The 14463-nt window shown below is 46.3% G+C and overlaps 23 non-coding genes and 1 pseudogene across 23 annotated transcripts; all 24 read right to left on the reverse strand.

Annotated features, from left to right (window-relative positions):
• Positions 1 to 4428: 4428 nt before the first annotated feature.
• Positions 4429 to 4609, reverse strand: LOC136681514 (U2 spliceosomal RNA; annotated as a pseudogene).
• A 235-nt stretch (positions 4610 to 4844) lies between these two features.
• On the reverse strand, positions 4845 to 4958 carry LOC136681603 (U5 spliceosomal RNA). The gene has a single exon (XR_010797993.1). It is a non-coding gene; the product is annotated as a U5 spliceosomal RNA (small nuclear RNA).
• A 305-nt stretch (positions 4959 to 5263) lies between these two features.
• Positions 5264 to 5454, reverse strand: LOC136681700 (U2 spliceosomal RNA). The gene has a single exon (XR_010798085.1). It is a non-coding gene; the product is annotated as a U2 spliceosomal RNA (small nuclear RNA).
• Positions 5455 to 5689: 235 nt separating this feature from the next.
• LOC136681604 (U5 spliceosomal RNA) lies at positions 5690 to 5803 on the reverse strand. Its single transcript, XR_010797994.1, has one exon. It is a non-coding gene; the product is annotated as a U5 spliceosomal RNA (small nuclear RNA).
• Positions 5804 to 6104: 301 nt separating this feature from the next.
• LOC136681701 (U2 spliceosomal RNA) lies at positions 6105 to 6295 on the reverse strand. Its single transcript, XR_010798086.1, has one exon. It is a non-coding gene; the product is annotated as a U2 spliceosomal RNA (small nuclear RNA).
• A 235-nt stretch (positions 6296 to 6530) lies between these two features.
• LOC136681606 (U5 spliceosomal RNA) lies at positions 6531 to 6644 on the reverse strand. Its single transcript, XR_010797995.1, has one exon. It is a non-coding gene; the product is annotated as a U5 spliceosomal RNA (small nuclear RNA).
• Positions 6645 to 6949: 305 nt separating this feature from the next.
• Positions 6950 to 7140, reverse strand: LOC136681448 (U2 spliceosomal RNA). The gene has a single exon (XR_010797846.1). It is a non-coding gene; the product is annotated as a U2 spliceosomal RNA (small nuclear RNA).
• A 235-nt stretch (positions 7141 to 7375) lies between these two features.
• On the reverse strand, positions 7376 to 7489 carry LOC136681607 (U5 spliceosomal RNA). Its single transcript, XR_010797996.1, has one exon. It is a non-coding gene; the product is annotated as a U5 spliceosomal RNA (small nuclear RNA).
• A 305-nt stretch (positions 7490 to 7794) lies between these two features.
• LOC136681450 (U2 spliceosomal RNA) lies at positions 7795 to 7985 on the reverse strand. Its single transcript, XR_010797848.1, has one exon. It is a non-coding gene; the product is annotated as a U2 spliceosomal RNA (small nuclear RNA).
• A 235-nt stretch (positions 7986 to 8220) lies between these two features.
• LOC136681608 (U5 spliceosomal RNA) lies at positions 8221 to 8334 on the reverse strand. Its single transcript, XR_010797997.1, has one exon. It is a non-coding gene; the product is annotated as a U5 spliceosomal RNA (small nuclear RNA).
• A 306-nt stretch (positions 8335 to 8640) lies between these two features.
• LOC136681702 (U2 spliceosomal RNA) lies at positions 8641 to 8831 on the reverse strand. Its single transcript, XR_010798087.1, has one exon. It is a non-coding gene; the product is annotated as a U2 spliceosomal RNA (small nuclear RNA).
• A 235-nt stretch (positions 8832 to 9066) lies between these two features.
• Positions 9067 to 9180, reverse strand: LOC136681609 (U5 spliceosomal RNA). The gene has a single exon (XR_010797998.1). It is a non-coding gene; the product is annotated as a U5 spliceosomal RNA (small nuclear RNA).
• Positions 9181 to 9485: 305 nt separating this feature from the next.
• Positions 9486 to 9676, reverse strand: LOC136681703 (U2 spliceosomal RNA). Its single transcript, XR_010798088.1, has one exon. It is a non-coding gene; the product is annotated as a U2 spliceosomal RNA (small nuclear RNA).
• Positions 9677 to 9911: 235 nt separating this feature from the next.
• LOC136681610 (U5 spliceosomal RNA) lies at positions 9912 to 10025 on the reverse strand. The gene has a single exon (XR_010797999.1). It is a non-coding gene; the product is annotated as a U5 spliceosomal RNA (small nuclear RNA).
• Positions 10026 to 10327: 302 nt separating this feature from the next.
• On the reverse strand, positions 10328 to 10518 carry LOC136681704 (U2 spliceosomal RNA). The gene has a single exon (XR_010798089.1). It is a non-coding gene; the product is annotated as a U2 spliceosomal RNA (small nuclear RNA).
• A 235-nt stretch (positions 10519 to 10753) lies between these two features.
• LOC136681611 (U5 spliceosomal RNA) lies at positions 10754 to 10867 on the reverse strand. Its single transcript, XR_010798000.1, has one exon. It is a non-coding gene; the product is annotated as a U5 spliceosomal RNA (small nuclear RNA).
• Positions 10868 to 11173: 306 nt separating this feature from the next.
• On the reverse strand, positions 11174 to 11364 carry LOC136681451 (U2 spliceosomal RNA). The gene has a single exon (XR_010797849.1). It is a non-coding gene; the product is annotated as a U2 spliceosomal RNA (small nuclear RNA).
• Positions 11365 to 11599: 235 nt separating this feature from the next.
• Positions 11600 to 11713, reverse strand: LOC136681613 (U5 spliceosomal RNA). Its single transcript, XR_010798002.1, has one exon. It is a non-coding gene; the product is annotated as a U5 spliceosomal RNA (small nuclear RNA).
• Positions 11714 to 12019: 306 nt separating this feature from the next.
• Positions 12020 to 12210, reverse strand: LOC136681705 (U2 spliceosomal RNA). The gene has a single exon (XR_010798090.1). It is a non-coding gene; the product is annotated as a U2 spliceosomal RNA (small nuclear RNA).
• A 235-nt stretch (positions 12211 to 12445) lies between these two features.
• LOC136681614 (U5 spliceosomal RNA) lies at positions 12446 to 12559 on the reverse strand. Its single transcript, XR_010798003.1, has one exon. It is a non-coding gene; the product is annotated as a U5 spliceosomal RNA (small nuclear RNA).
• Positions 12560 to 12865: 306 nt separating this feature from the next.
• On the reverse strand, positions 12866 to 13056 carry LOC136681707 (U2 spliceosomal RNA). Its single transcript, XR_010798092.1, has one exon. It is a non-coding gene; the product is annotated as a U2 spliceosomal RNA (small nuclear RNA).
• A 235-nt stretch (positions 13057 to 13291) lies between these two features.
• LOC136681615 (U5 spliceosomal RNA) lies at positions 13292 to 13405 on the reverse strand. Its single transcript, XR_010798004.1, has one exon. It is a non-coding gene; the product is annotated as a U5 spliceosomal RNA (small nuclear RNA).
• Positions 13406 to 13707: 302 nt separating this feature from the next.
• Positions 13708 to 13898, reverse strand: LOC136681708 (U2 spliceosomal RNA). Its single transcript, XR_010798093.1, has one exon. It is a non-coding gene; the product is annotated as a U2 spliceosomal RNA (small nuclear RNA).
• A 235-nt stretch (positions 13899 to 14133) lies between these two features.
• Positions 14134 to 14247, reverse strand: LOC136681616 (U5 spliceosomal RNA). Its single transcript, XR_010798005.1, has one exon. It is a non-coding gene; the product is annotated as a U5 spliceosomal RNA (small nuclear RNA).
• Positions 14248 to 14463: the final 216 nt, after the last annotated feature.

Consider the following 14463-nt stretch of genomic DNA (forward strand, 5'->3'; position numbering starts at 1 on the left):
GATCTCATGAGCAGCCATCCACGACAGGTCCTTGTGCTTGTTCTGAAGAACGGGGTGGGCTGCGTTCCTCCACACTCGTTTGGCCTCACCTAATGTGAGGCCTGGAACGGGGCTCACCGTCTCCCGGTCCTGTACAAGAGAGACGAGAAGTTTTGCATCGGTTAAAACATTCAGTTCTTCTTTTTCTACATAAAACTTTCTTAAAAACTTTCTAATAAAATTATATTCATGGGGCAGGGTAAAAGACACGGGGTTTCTTAGGTCTGGTTTTAAAATGTTCAGATGGTGCAAGTATGACCCCATCCAGAACTTCGCCATGGCCACTGTTTTGTGTTCTCTGGATGGGGTCGTCGCGTACTTTATGTGTAAAGCAGCGAACTTGCTTCCTAAAAACAAGTGGGGGTCTGGGAGTCCTTTCCCTCCGTTTTCTGGCCTCTTCTTCACCACCTCCCTCTTCAATCTCTCCCACTTGGACCCCCACAGGAAATAAAAAACCGCTCTGTCCAGACCTAAAAGAAAACAGCGAGGAGGGCTAAAAACAGAACACAGGAGTAAAAGCAAGGGTAAAATCACGGCTTTGATGATTAAAATCTTGCCCTCCATGGTCAACTGTCTTAGTCTCCAAAACCCCAAACGCTGCCTTACTTTCCCTAACACGTCAGTCCAGTTACCCCGTCCACCACCCTCTTCGTCAAATTTAATTCCTAAAATCTTTATATCTTTTTCTTTAAAATCCAACTCCAGGTCCGGTCGCGTGCTACCCCAAGGTCCAAAGAGCTGGGCCTCGGACTTGCTCCTATTGAGCTTAGCGCCCGAGGCCCTTCCAAACCAGTCAGTCACGTCGAGTGCTCTTTGGACCGATAAAAAGTCGGAGCATAAAAGCGTGACGTCGTCCATATACAAGGTGCAGGTCGCCGTCAGTCCACCTGGCAAGTCCAGTCCTTTGATCCATTCGTCCTTTCTCAAGATCTGCGCTAATGGTTCAATGCATGTTACAAACAAGAGCGGAGATAACGGACACCCTTGGCGGACGCCAGAACGAATTCTGATCGCCTTTGTGAGATGCCCATTTACAATGACTTTACTACTTATTTCTTTGTAGAGTAGTCCCACCCACTTTAGGAACCTCCCAGGGAAGCCCATTTTTCGCAGTACCTGAAACAGGTACTGGTGCGAGACTCGATCAAAAGCTTTTTCAAAGTCTAAATTTAGGACTACTAGTCGAATGTTTCTGTCTCTCGCAAAACAGATGGCGTCTCTGACCAAAACCAGGCTGTCAGTGATCCTCCTTCCTGGAACCGCGCAGGCTTGATCCGGGTGGATCACGTCCTCTAAAACTGTAGACATCCGTCTCGATAAAAGTTTGCTAAAAAGTTTGCAGTCCAGGTTTAAAAGAGTGATGGGTCGCCAGTTCCTTAAGTCGGTCTTGTCCCCTTTTTTGTGGAGTAAAGAAACTATCCCTAATCTAAAACTGTCTGGGAGTCGGTCGAACTTTTCAAATTCATTAAAAACAGTTAAAATGTCTGTTGCTAAAATGTCCCAAAAGGTCGAATAAAATTCCACGGGGAGTCCATCCTCTCCCGGGCACTTGCCTTTTTTAAAACCTTTCAGACACTTTAAAATTTCTCCCTCGTTAAAATTTTTTTCCAGATCATCATAACTGTTTATTTTCTTATTTAAAAAGTTTAAGACTTCTCCCATCGTTTCTTCGTGCACTAACTTCTTATCATACAAATTTTCATAAAAACACTCTACTTCTTTTAAAATCCCTTCTGTTGTGTTTTCCTCCCTCCCATCTCTTGTTAGTTTTGTGATCCCTCTTTCCCCTGATAAGATTTTTTTAAAAAAGTATCTAGTGCACTTTTCTCCTTCTTCCACTTCTTGTTCTTTACTTCTTAAAATGATGCCTTTGCTTTTTATTTCCGATAAAACCGACATTTCATTTTTCACCTCTTTAATCTCTTTACTAAAATCCAGTCCTGCATTTAAAAGTTTAAAATACCTCTGTAGTCTTTTTTGCAGCCCCACCATGCGTCGTCTCTCTCTCTCCTTCTTCTCCTTTCCTATTTTCTTAAAAAATCGTCTCGTCCTGTCTTTAACCATCACCCACCACTGTGTCCGTGAATCAAACAAGTCTTGGAGGGTCTGCCAGAGACTGTACTGTCCCCTGTAACTCTGGACTATGTCTTCATCTTGTAACAGGGAACAGTTCAGCCTCCACAGCCCTCCCCCTACAGTCACACCAGTGGGGAAGGACAGGGTGCTGGACAGCAGAACGTGATCGGAAAAGAACACAGGGGTCAATGTAGCATCAGTTGGTGGGCAGTCTCTTGTAAAAACATAGTCGATGCGGGAGGCTCGGGCACCATCACCACTGTACCAGGTGAAGCCCTCCTCCACTGGATGCACTTTTCTGAAGCAGTCGACTAGTTTAAAATCTTTTAATAGCCCCTGCAATAAAACTGATGCTTTGTCTGATTTAAAATCTTCCCCTACATTCTTCCTGTCTTTTCTTGATAAAACACAATTAAAATCCCCTCCCATTATAAAAGGAACCCTCCCTAGCATGTGGGGCTGCAGGTCTTCTAAAAGGTCGTACCTGTCGTTTTTATCATTAAAACCATATACATTCAAAATGCTAAAATCCGTCCCTAAAAAAGTCAGATTTGCTAAAAGAGCCCGTCCGTCTCTCACCACTGTGCTGCCCTTCACCGAAATATGGGGGTTTTTAATTAAAATGGCGACGCCGTCTGCTCTGTTATAGTGTGAGCCACTCCAGAGAGAGGGACCGGCAGACCACCGCTGCTCCCAATCTCTGTAAGTTTTCATAAATGGCAAAGCACACTCTTGCAATAAAAAAACATCTGACTTTATGTCTTTTAAAAGGGACAAGACGCTCTCTGCTCTAGTAGGGGCTCTCACACTTCTAACATTTATAGTTGAGATGGTGAGAGCCATGAGCAATATGGTTTAAAAAACAGGTACACATTGTAAAACTCAATTTAAAAAAGGACTACTGAGGCATTAAAACTTTAAAAGACAGTTAAAATCACCCGATTTCCTGTGACACCTGCTCCTCCTTTATCCTCACTTTTCTGAGGATAGGAGGTTTGCTGGTGTCCCTGGCTTCTGGGCCCACAGAGCATTGCTCTTGTGGGACCTTAGGCGTGGATGTTTTCAGATGGAAATGCAAGAAGGACACCTCATTGGGAGATCCACCAGGCCACGACCGATCCGGGCCTTCTGATGAGGAACTGCCCGGATCCTGTCTAGCCCGCTGTTTCTTCTCTGCCAAAACAGACAGAGGAGACTCCGCGGGTCTCTTGCACATCTGTATCTCTGGGAGTGCAACCATTGGTTCACTCCCGCTGGAAGCCACACTCACCTCTGGAACCGTTATCAAAGAGGAGGTGGAAGACGAAAAGTCCTCCTCCTCCTCTTGCTCCACTCTCTGTGATTTTCCATGTCCTGGTGGGGAGGGAGGAGCTTCCAGCACCTGCTCTGACTCTGCCTGCTTGTTAGCTCCGCCCTCTCGTTCTTGGCCAATCCCTGAAGCCGGAGGAGGATTTGAATTTCCCTCCAAAACTTCAGCGCCCAAATCCTCCTCTCTCTCCTTCTCCTCCTCCTCCTGTGGTTGGGCCCTGGCGGCCATTCTATTAGCTTTAACTCTGTTGGCAAAGGACTTGGGGCAATCCCTGTAAAGATGGTTAGACTCTCCACAGAGGTTGCACCTTTTGCCATTGGGACACTCCTCATACGTGTGCCCAATTTCTCTGCACTTCCCACATATGATCTCCTGGCACGCTTCGGCAAGGTGCCCAAACTTGTTACATTTGCGACAAAGTTTGGGCATACCTTGATAAAAAATGTAGCCACGGTTTTCGCCCAACACGATCACTGATGGTATTTGGCGGAGGCCTAGGTAACTGCTCGGGTCTTCCCACTGTTTAATGGGAACTCTCCACGAGCAGTTCCAAATGCCGTCCTCGTCCAATACCTTAACCGGTAGGTCTCTCACCGTGCAATATCTTTCAAGCCATGTTATAATGTCTTCTCTATCGACGGTTTCATTAAACATTCTAACAATTACCACTTTCAGGGAATCATCAGAGAGTTTTTCCAGTTTAAACATAGAGAACTGTTCCTTTACACTTTCATATCTAATCCAGAAATCTTTCAACAAGGAAGCAGTGCGGAAGCTAACATCGAAACCTTTGTTTCCAGGCAGAGTCAAGAGGCAATTCAGGTCATTTGGTGAGAAGTTGAGGGCTCCTTGAATTAGTTTCCTGGAGAAGTCTAAACGAGACATCCCCAGGATCCTTCCCTCAACTTCTCTAAATAATAGGCGCACACTGTGGTGCCTCCGCACGCCGGCACGAGCAGCCGACATGCTTGGAGGCACCTGGTGGCTTAAAACACAACCTAAAAATGAAGTTCCTTTAAAAACCAAATAAATAGGCTAAAAAGGAAGGATGAATAAGAAAATTGTACTTACCTGTAGGTTGTTTTCCTCCTACGGCCTTGATGGAAAAGAAAACCTGTGGAGAAAAAAAAAAACTGATAAGAACAGATACTACACTTGATCTTAGCCAAAAGGCCGAGAAGCGATAACCGGAAAGGCCCGGCCGGCCCGGAGCACCCTGCCGCAAACCAGCAACTACTGGAGGGTATTTAAACCTGGTCGTCAGACCTTGACCCCTCCCACTCAGACACCACCACCACACCGGAGGCTCCTCCCACCAAGAACTGCAAACAGAAGCTAAGAGCTGCTGCTACAGGAACTTGTGGCAAGGCGTGCTCCAAAGACGGCTGTCGCTCTGTCATTATACAGGAAGAAAATGTGTAGCTCTGCAGCAACAGAGCCTTCAAAAATACACAAAACTCGTCAACGTTCCCCTCCACGGAAATCTTTAGTAAAAGGCGAAAGATTTGTACGTGACTGAAGAGAAACCCGAGATATGACGGCTAACGGCAGGCCTTCCGCTCCTCTGCTGGAGGTCTAAGACTCTTGCGGAGGGTGCAGACTGAACAAAGGTCAGGGTGGGATAATCTGTGCATAAATTAACACGCCAATTAGAGGTCAACACAGACGAGAAAAACATGAGATCATAGATTTGTATTTAAAAAAAAAAAAAAAAAAAAAAAGAAGAAAAATGGAGGGAAAACCATGAAACAGATTAAAAAGACAACAGCCTCGAGAAGGCAACATCATAAAGCCGTACCCATGTCCTAACTTATTTCTTTCTGACTTTTAACCAGTTTAAGGAGGTGCACCGTTCCCAGAAGTACTGCAATACCGGGTCGATGCGTGGAGCGGACGGAGCAAGCCCCTCTTCCGTCTCCCTGCTCAAAAAATCAATTTAATATGTAGTCCTCGTATAGAGGACGTATCAGATATTAAACTGATAAGAACAGATACTACACTTGATCTTAGCCAAAAGGCCGAGAAGCGATAACCGGAAAGGCCCGGCCGGCCCGGAGCACCCTGCCGCAAACCAGCAACTACTGGAGGGTATTTAAACCTGGTCGTCAGACCTTGACCCCTCCCACTCAGACACCACCACCACACCGGAGGCTCCTCCCACCAAGAACTGCAAACAGAAGCTAAGAGCTGCTGCTACAGGAACTTGTGGCAAGGCTTGCTCCAAAGACGGCTGTCGCTCTGTCATTATACAGGAAGAAAATGTGTAGCTCTGCAGCAACAGAGCCTTCAAAAATACACAAAACTCGTCAACGTTCCCCTCCACGGAAATCTTTAGTAAAAGGCGAAAGATTTGTACGTGACTGAAGAGAAACCCGAGATATGACGGCTAACGGCAGGCCTTCCGCTCCTCTGCTGGAGGTCTAAGACTCTTGCGGAGGGTGCAGACTGAACAAAGGTCAGGGTGGGATAATCTGTGCATAAATTAACACGCCAATTAGAGGTCAACACAGACGAGAAAAACATGAGATCATAGATTTGTATTTAAAAAAAAAAAAAAAAAAAAAAGAAAAATGGAGGGAAAACCATGAAACAGATTAAAAAGAGAACAGCCTCGAGAAGGCAACATCATAAAGCCGTACCCATGTCCTAACTTATTTCTTTCTGACTTTTAACCAGTTTAAGGAGGTGCACCGTTCCCAGAAGTACTGCAATACCGGGTCGATGCGTGGAGCGGACGGAGCAAGCCCCTCTTCCGTCTCCCTGCTCAAAAAATCAATTTAATATGTAGTCCTCGTATAGAGGACGTATCAGATATTAAACTGATAAGAACAGATACTACACTTGATCTTAGCCAAAAGGCCGAGAAGCGATAACCGGAAAGGCCCGGCCGGCCCGGAGCACCCTGCCGCAAACCAGCAACTACTGGAGGGTATTTAAACCTGGTCGTCAGACCTTGACCCCTCCCACTCAGACACCACCACCACACCGGAGGCTCCTCCCACCAAGAACTGCAAACAGAAGCTAAGAGCTGCTGCTACAGGAACTTGTGGCAAGGCGTGCTCCAAAGACGGCTGTCGCTCTGTCATTATACAGGAAGAAAATGTGTAGCTCTGCAGCAACAGAGCCTTCAAAAATACACAAAACTCGTCAACGTTCCCCTCCACGGAAATCTTTAGTAAAAGGCGAAAGATTTGTACGTGACTGAAGAGAAACCCGAGATATGACGGCTAACGGCAGGCCTTCCGCTCCTCTGCTGGAGGTCTAAGACTCTTGCGGAGGGTGCAGACTGAACAAAGGTCAGGGTGGGATAATCTGTGCATAAATTAACACGCCAATTAGAGGTCAACACAGACGAGAAAAACATGAGATCATAGATTTGTATTTAAAAAAAAAAAAAAAAAAAAAAAGAAGAAAAATGGAGGGAAAACCATGAAACAGATTAAAAAGACAACAGCCTCGAGAAGGCAACATCATAAAGCCGTACCCATGTCCTAACTTATTTCTTTCTGACTTTTAACCAGTTTAAGGAGGTGCACCGTTCCCAGAAGTACTGCAATACCGGGTCGATGCGTGGAGCGGACGGAGCAAGCCCCTCTTCCGTCTCCCTGCTCAAAAAATCAATTTAATATGTAGTCCTCGTATAGAGGACGTATCAGATATTAAACTGATAAGAACAGATACTACGCTTGATCTTAGCCAAAAGGCCGAGAAGCGATAACCGGAAAGGCCCGGCCGGCCCGGAGCACCCTGCCGCAAACCAGCAACTACTGGAGGGTATTTAAACCTGGTCGTCAGACCTTGACCCCTCCCACTCAGACACCACCACCACACCGGAGGCTCCTCCCACCAAGAACTGCAAACAGAAGCTAAGAGCTGCTGCTACAGGAACTTGTGGCAAGGCGTGCTCCAAAGACGGCTGTCGCTCTGTCATTATACAGGAAGAAAATGTGTAGCTCTGCAGCAACAGAGCCTTCAAAAATACACAAAACTCGTCAACGTTCCCCTCCACGGAAATCTTTAGTAAAAGGCGAAAGATTTGTACGTGACTGAAGAGAAACCCGAGATATGACGGCTAACGGCAGGCCTTCCGCTCCTCTGCTGGAGGTCTAAGACTCTTGCGGAGGGTGCAGACTGAACAAAGGTCAGGGTGGGATAATCTGTGCATAAATTAACACGCCAATTAGAGGTCAACACAGACGAGAAAAACATGAGATCATAGATTTGTATTTAAAAAAAAAAAAAAAAAAAAAAAGAAGAAAAATGGAGGGAAAACCATGAAACAGATTAAAAAGACAACAGCCTCGAGAAGGCAACATCATAAAGCCGTACCCATGTCCTAACTTATTTCTTTCTGACTTTTAACCAGTTTAAGGAGGTGCACCGTTCCCAGAAGTACTGCAATACCGGGTCGATGCGTGGAGCGGACGGAGCAAGCCCCTCTTCCGTCTCCCTGCTCAAAAAATCAATTTAATATGTAGTCCTCGTATAGAGGACGTATCAGATATTAAACTGATAAGAACAGATACTACGCTTGATCTTAGCCAAAAGGCCGAGAAGCGATAACCGGAAAGGCCCGGCCGGCCCGGAGCACCCTGCCGCAAACCAGCAACTACTGGAGGGTATTTAAACCTGGTCGTCAGACCTTGACCCCTCCCACTCAGACACCACCACCACACCGGAGGCTCCTCCCACCAAGAACTGCAAACAGAAGCTAAGAGCTGCTGCTACAGGAACTTGTGGCAAGGCGTGCTCCAAAGACGGCTGTCGCTCTGTCATTATACAGGAAGAAAATGTGTAGCTCTGCAGCAACAGAGCCTTCAAAAATACACAAAACTCGTCAACGTTCCCCTCCACGGAAATCTTTAGTAAAAGGCGAAAGATTTGTACGTGACTGAAGAGAAACCCGAGATATGACGGCTAACGGCAGGCCTTCCGCTCCTCTGCTGGAGGTCTAAGACTCTTGCGGAGGGTGCAGACTGAACAAAGGTCAGGGTGGGATAATCTGTGCATAAATTAACACGCCAATTAGAGGTCAACACAGACGAGAAAAACATGAGATCATAGATTTGTATTTAAAAAAAAAAAAAAAAAAAAAAAAGAAGAAAAATGGAGGGAAAACCATGAAACAGATTAAAAAGACAACAGCCTCGAGAAGGCAACATCATAAAGCCGTACCCATGTCCTAACTTATTTCTTTCTGACTTTTAACCAGTTTAAGGAGGTGCACCGTTCCCAGAAGTACTGCAATACCGGGTCGATGCGTGGAGCGGACGGAGCAAGCCCCTCTTCCGTCTCCCTGCTCAAAAAATCAATTTAATATGTAGTCCTCGTATAGAGGACGTATCAGATATTAAACTGATAAGAACAGATACTACACTTGATCTTAGCCAAAAGGCCGAGAAGCGATAACCGGAAAGGCCCGGCCGGCCCGGAGCACCCTGCCGCAAACCAGCAACTACTGGAGGGTATTTAAACCTGGTCGTCAGACCTTGACCCCTCCCACTCAGACACCACCACCACACCGGAGGCTCCTCCCACCAAGAACTGCAAACAGAAGCTAAGAGCTGCTGCTACAGGAACTTGTGGCAAGGCTTGCTCCAAAGACGGCTGTCGCTCTGTCATTATACAGGAAGAAAATGTGTAGCTCTGCAGCAACAGAGCCTTCAAAAATACACAAAACTCGTCAACGTTCCCCTCCACGGAAATCTTTAGTAAAAGGCGAAAGATTTGTACGTGACTGAAGAGAAACCCGAGATATGACGGCTAACGGCAGGCCTTCCGCTCCTCTGCTGGAGGTCTAAGACTCTTGCGGAGGGTGCAGACTGAACAAAGGTCAGGGTGGGATAATCTGTGCATAAATTAACACGCCAATTAGAGGTCAACACAGACGAGAAAAACATGAGATCATAGATTTGTATTTAAAAAAAAAAAAAAAAAAAAAAAGAAGAAAAATGGAGGGAAAACCATGAAACAGATTAAAAAGAGAACAGCCTCGAGAAGGCAACATCATAAAGCCGTACCCATGTCCTAACTTATTTCTTTCTGACTTTTAACCAGTTTAAGGAGGTGCACCGTTCCCAGAAGTACTGCAATACCGGGTCGATGCGTGGAGCGGACGGAGCAAGCCCCTCTTCCGTCTCCCTGCTCAAAAAATCAATTTAATATGTAGTCCTCGTATAGAGGACGTATCAGATATTAAACTGATAAGAACAGATACTACACTTGATCTTAGCCAAAAGGCCGAGAAGCGATAACCGGAAAGGCCCGGCCGGCCCGGAGCACCCTGCCGCAAACCAGCAACTACTGGAGGGTATTTAAACCTGGTCGTCAGACCTTGACCCCTCCCACTCAGACACCACCACCACACCGGAGGCTCCTCCCACCAAGAACTGCAAACAGAAGCTAAGAGCTGCTGCTACAGGAACTTGTGGCAAGGCGTGCTCCAAAGACGGCTGTCGCTCTGTCATTATACAGGAAGAAAATGTGTAGCTCTGCAGCAACAGAGCCTTCAAAAATACACAAAACTCGTCAACGTTCCCCTCCACGGAAATCTTTAGTAAAAGGCGAAAGATTTGTACGTGACTGAAGAGAAACCCGAGATATGACGGCTAACGGCAGGCCTTCCGCTCCTCTGCTGGAGGTCTAAGACTCTTGCGGAGGGTGCAGACTGAACAAAGGTCAGGGTGGGATAATCTGTGCATAAATTAACACGCCAATTAGAGGTCAACACAGACGAGAAAAACATGAGATCATAGATTTGTATTTAAAAAAAAAAAAAAAAAAAAAAAGAAAAATGGAGGGAAAACCATGAAACAGATTAAAAAGAGAACAGCCTCGAGAAGGCAACATCATAAAGCCGTACCCATGTCCTAACTTATTTCTTTCTGACTTTTAACCAGTTTAAGGAGGTGCACCGTTCCCAGAAGTACTGCAATACCGGGTCGATGCGTGGAGCGGACGGAGCAAGCCCCTCTTCCGTCTCCCTGCTCAAAAAATCAATTTAATATGTAGTCCTCGTATAGAGGACGTATCAGATATTAAACTGATAAGAACAGATACTACACTTGATCTTAGCCAAAAGGCCGAGAAGCGATAACCGGAAAGGCCCGGCCGGCCCGGAGCACCCTGCCGCAAACCAGCAACTACTGGAGGGTATTTAAACCTGGTCGTCAGACCTTGACCCCTCCCACTCAGACACCACCACCACACCGGAGGCTCCTCCCACCAAGAACTGCAAACAGAAGCTAAGAGCTGCTGCTACAGGAACTTGTGGCAAGGCGTGCTCCAAAGACGGCTGTCGCTCTGTCATTATACAGGAAGAAAATGTGTAGCTCTGCAGCAACAGAGCCTTCAAAAATACACAAAACTCGTCAACGTTCCCCTCCACGGAAATCTTTAGTAAAAGGCGAAAGATTTGTACGTGACTGAAGAGAAACCCGAGATATGACGGCTAACGGCAGGCCTTCCGCTCCTCTGCTGGAGGTCTAAGACTCTTGCGGAGGGTGCAGACTGAACAAAGGTCAGGGTGGGATAATCTGTGCATAAATTAACACGCCAATTAGAGGTCAACACAGACGAGAAAAACATGAGATCATAGATTTGTATTTAAAAAAAAAAAAAAAAAAAAAAAAGAAGAAAAATGGAGGGAAAACCATGAAACAGATTAAAAAGACAACAGCCTCGAGAAGGCAACATCATAAAGCCGTACCCATGTCCTAACTTATTTCTTTCTGACTTTTAACCAGTTTAAGGAGGTGCACCGTTCCCAGAAGTACTGCAATACCGGGTCGATGCGTGGAGCGGACGGAGCAAGCCCCTCTTCCGTCTCCCTGCTCAAAAAATCAATTTAATATGTAGTCCTCGTATAGAGGACGTATCAGATATTAAACTGATAAGAACAGATACTACGCTTGATCTTAGCCAAAAGGCCGAGAAGCGATAACCGGAAAGGCCCGGCCGGCCCGGAGCACCCTGCCGCAAACCAGCAACTACTGGAGGGTATTTAAACCTGGTCGTCAGACCTTGACCCCTCCCACTCAGACACCACCACCACACCGGAGGCTCCTCCCACCAAGAACTGCAAACAGAAGCTAAGAGCTGCTGCTACAGGAACTTGTGGCAAGGCGTGCTCCAAAGACGGCTGTCGCTCTGTCATTATACAGGAAGAAAATGTGTAGCTCTGCAGCAACAGAGCCTTCAAAAATACACAAAACTCGTCAACGTTCCCCTCCACGGAAATCTTTAGTAAAAGGCGAAAGATTTGTACGTGACTGAAGAGAAACCCGAGATATGACGGCTAACGGCAGGCCTTCCGCTCCTCTGCTGGAGGTCTAAGACTCTTGCGGAGGGTGCAGACTGAACAAAGGTCAGGGTGGGATAATCTGTGCATAAATTAACACGCCAATTAGAGGTCAACACAGACGAGAAAAACATGAGATCATAGATTTGTATTTAAAAAAAAAAAAAAAAAAAAAAAAGAAGAAAAATGGAGGGAAAACCATGAAACAGATTAAAAAGACAACAGCCTCGAGAAGGCAACATCATAAAGCCGTACCCATGTCCTAACTTATTTCTTTCTGACTTTTAACCAGTTTAAGGAGGTGCACCGTTCCCAGAAGTACTGCAATACCGGGTCGATGCGTGGAGCGGACGGAGCAAGCCCCTCTTCCGTCTCCCTGCTCAAAAAATCAATTTAATATGTAGTCCTCGTATAGAGGACGTATCAGATATTAAACTGATAAGAACAGATACTACACTTGATCTTAGCCAAAAGGCCGAGAAGCGATAACCGGAAAGGCCCGGCCGGCCCGGAGCACCCTGCCGCAAACCAGCAACTACTGGAGGGTATTTAAACCTGGTCGTCAGACCTTGACCCCTCCCACTCAGACACCACCACCACACCGGAGGCTCCTCCCACCAAGAACTGCAAACAGAAGCTAAGAGCTGCTGCTACAGGAACTTGTGGCAAGGCTTGCTCCAAAGACGGCTGTCGCTCTGTCATTATACAGGAAGAAAATGTGTAGCTCTGCAGCAACAGAGCCTTCAAAAATACACAAAACTCGTCAACGTTCCCCTCCACGGAAATCTTTAGTAAAAGGCGAAAGATTTGTACGTGACTGAAGAGAAACCCGAGATATGACGGCTAACGGCAGGCCTTCCGCTCCTCTGCTGGAGGTCTAAGACTCTTGCGGAGGGTGCAGACTGAACAAAGGTCAGGGTGGGATAATCTGTGCATAAATTAACACGCCAATTAGAGGTCAACACAGACGAGAAAAACATGAGATCATAGATTTGTATTTAAAAAAAAAAAAAAAAAAAAAAAAGAAGAAAAATGGAGGGAAAACCATGAAACAGATTAAAAAGAGAACAGCCTCGAGAAGGCAACATCATAAAGCCGTACCCATGTCCTAACTTATTTCTTTCTGACTTTTAACCAGTTTAAGGAGGTGCACCGTTCCCAGAAGTACTGCAATACCGGGTCGATGCGTGGAGCGGACGGAGCAAGCCCCTCTTCCGTCTCCCTGCTCAAAAAATCAATTTAATATGTAGTCCTCGTATAGAGGACGTATCAGATATTAAACTGATAAGAACAGATACTACACTTGATCTTAGCCAAAAGGCCGAGAAGCGATAACCGGAAAGGCCCGGCCGGCCCGGAGCACCCTGCCGCAAACCAGCAACTACTGGAGGGTATTTAAACCTGGTCGTCAGACCTTGACCCCTCCCACTCAGACACCACCACCACACCGGAGGCTCCTCCCACCAAGAACTGCAAACAGAAGCTAAGAGCTGCTGCTACAGGAACTTGTGGCAAGGCGTGCTCCAAAGACGGCTGTCGCTCTGTCATTATACAGGAAGAAAATGTGTAGCTCTGCAGCAACAGAGCCTTCAAAAATACACAAAACTCGTCAACGTTCCCCTCCACGGAAATCTTTAGTAAAAGGCGAAAGATTTGTACGTGACTGAAGAGAAACCCGAGATATGACGGCTAACGGCAGGCCTTCCGCTCCTCTGCTGGAGGTCTAAGACTCTTGCGGAGGGTGCAGACTGAACAAAGGTCAGGGTGGGATAATCTGTGCATAAATTAACACGCCAATTAGAGGTCAACACAGACGAGAAAAACATGAGATCATAGATTTGTATTTAAAAAAAAAAAAAAAAAAAAAAAGAAAAATGGAGGGAAAACCATGAAACAGATTAAAAAGAGAACAGCCTCGAGAAGGCAACATCATAAAGCCGTACCCATGTCCTAACTTATTTCTTTCTGACTTTTAACCAGTTTAAGGAGGTGCACCGTTCCCAGAAGTACTGCAATACCGGGTCGATGCGTGGAGCGGACGGAGCAAGCCCCTCTTCCGTCTCCCTGCTCAAAAAATCAATTTAATATGTAGTCCTCGTATAGAGGACGTATCAGATATTAAACTGATAAGAACAGATACTACACTTGATCTTAGCCAAAAGGCCGAGAAGCGATAACCGGAAAGGCCCGGCCGGCCCGGAGCACCCTGCCGCAAACCAGCAACTACTGGAGGGTATTTAAACCTGGTCGTCAGACCTTGACCCCTCCCACTCAGACACCACCACCACACCGGAGGCTCCTCCCACCAAGAACTGCAAACAGAAGCTAAGAGCTGCTGCTACAGGAACTTGTGGCAAGGCGTGCTCCAAAGACGGCTGTCGCTCTGTCATTATACAGGAAGAAAATGTGTAGCTCTGCAGCAACAGAGCCTTCAAAAATACACAAAACTCGTCAACGTTCCCCTCCACGGAAATCTTTAGTAAAAGGCGAAAGATTTGTACGTGACTGAAGAGAAACCCGAGATATGACGGCTAACGGCAGGCCTTCCGCTCCTCTGCTGGAGGTCTAAGACTCTTGCGGAGGGTGCAGACTGAACAAAGGTCAGGGTGGGATAATCTGTGCATAAATTAACACGCCAATTAGAGGTCAACACAGACGAGAAAAACATGAGATCATAGATTTGTATTTAAAAAAAAAAAAAAAAAAAAAAAGAAGAAAAATGGAGGGAAAACCATGAAAC

Source organism: Hoplias malabaricus, unplaced genomic scaffold (genome assembly GCF_029633855.1).
Source record: "Hoplias malabaricus isolate fHopMal1 unplaced genomic scaffold, fHopMal1.hap1 scaffold_113, whole genome shotgun sequence".
NCBI lineage: Eukaryota > Metazoa > Chordata > Actinopteri > Characiformes > Erythrinidae > Hoplias > Hoplias malabaricus.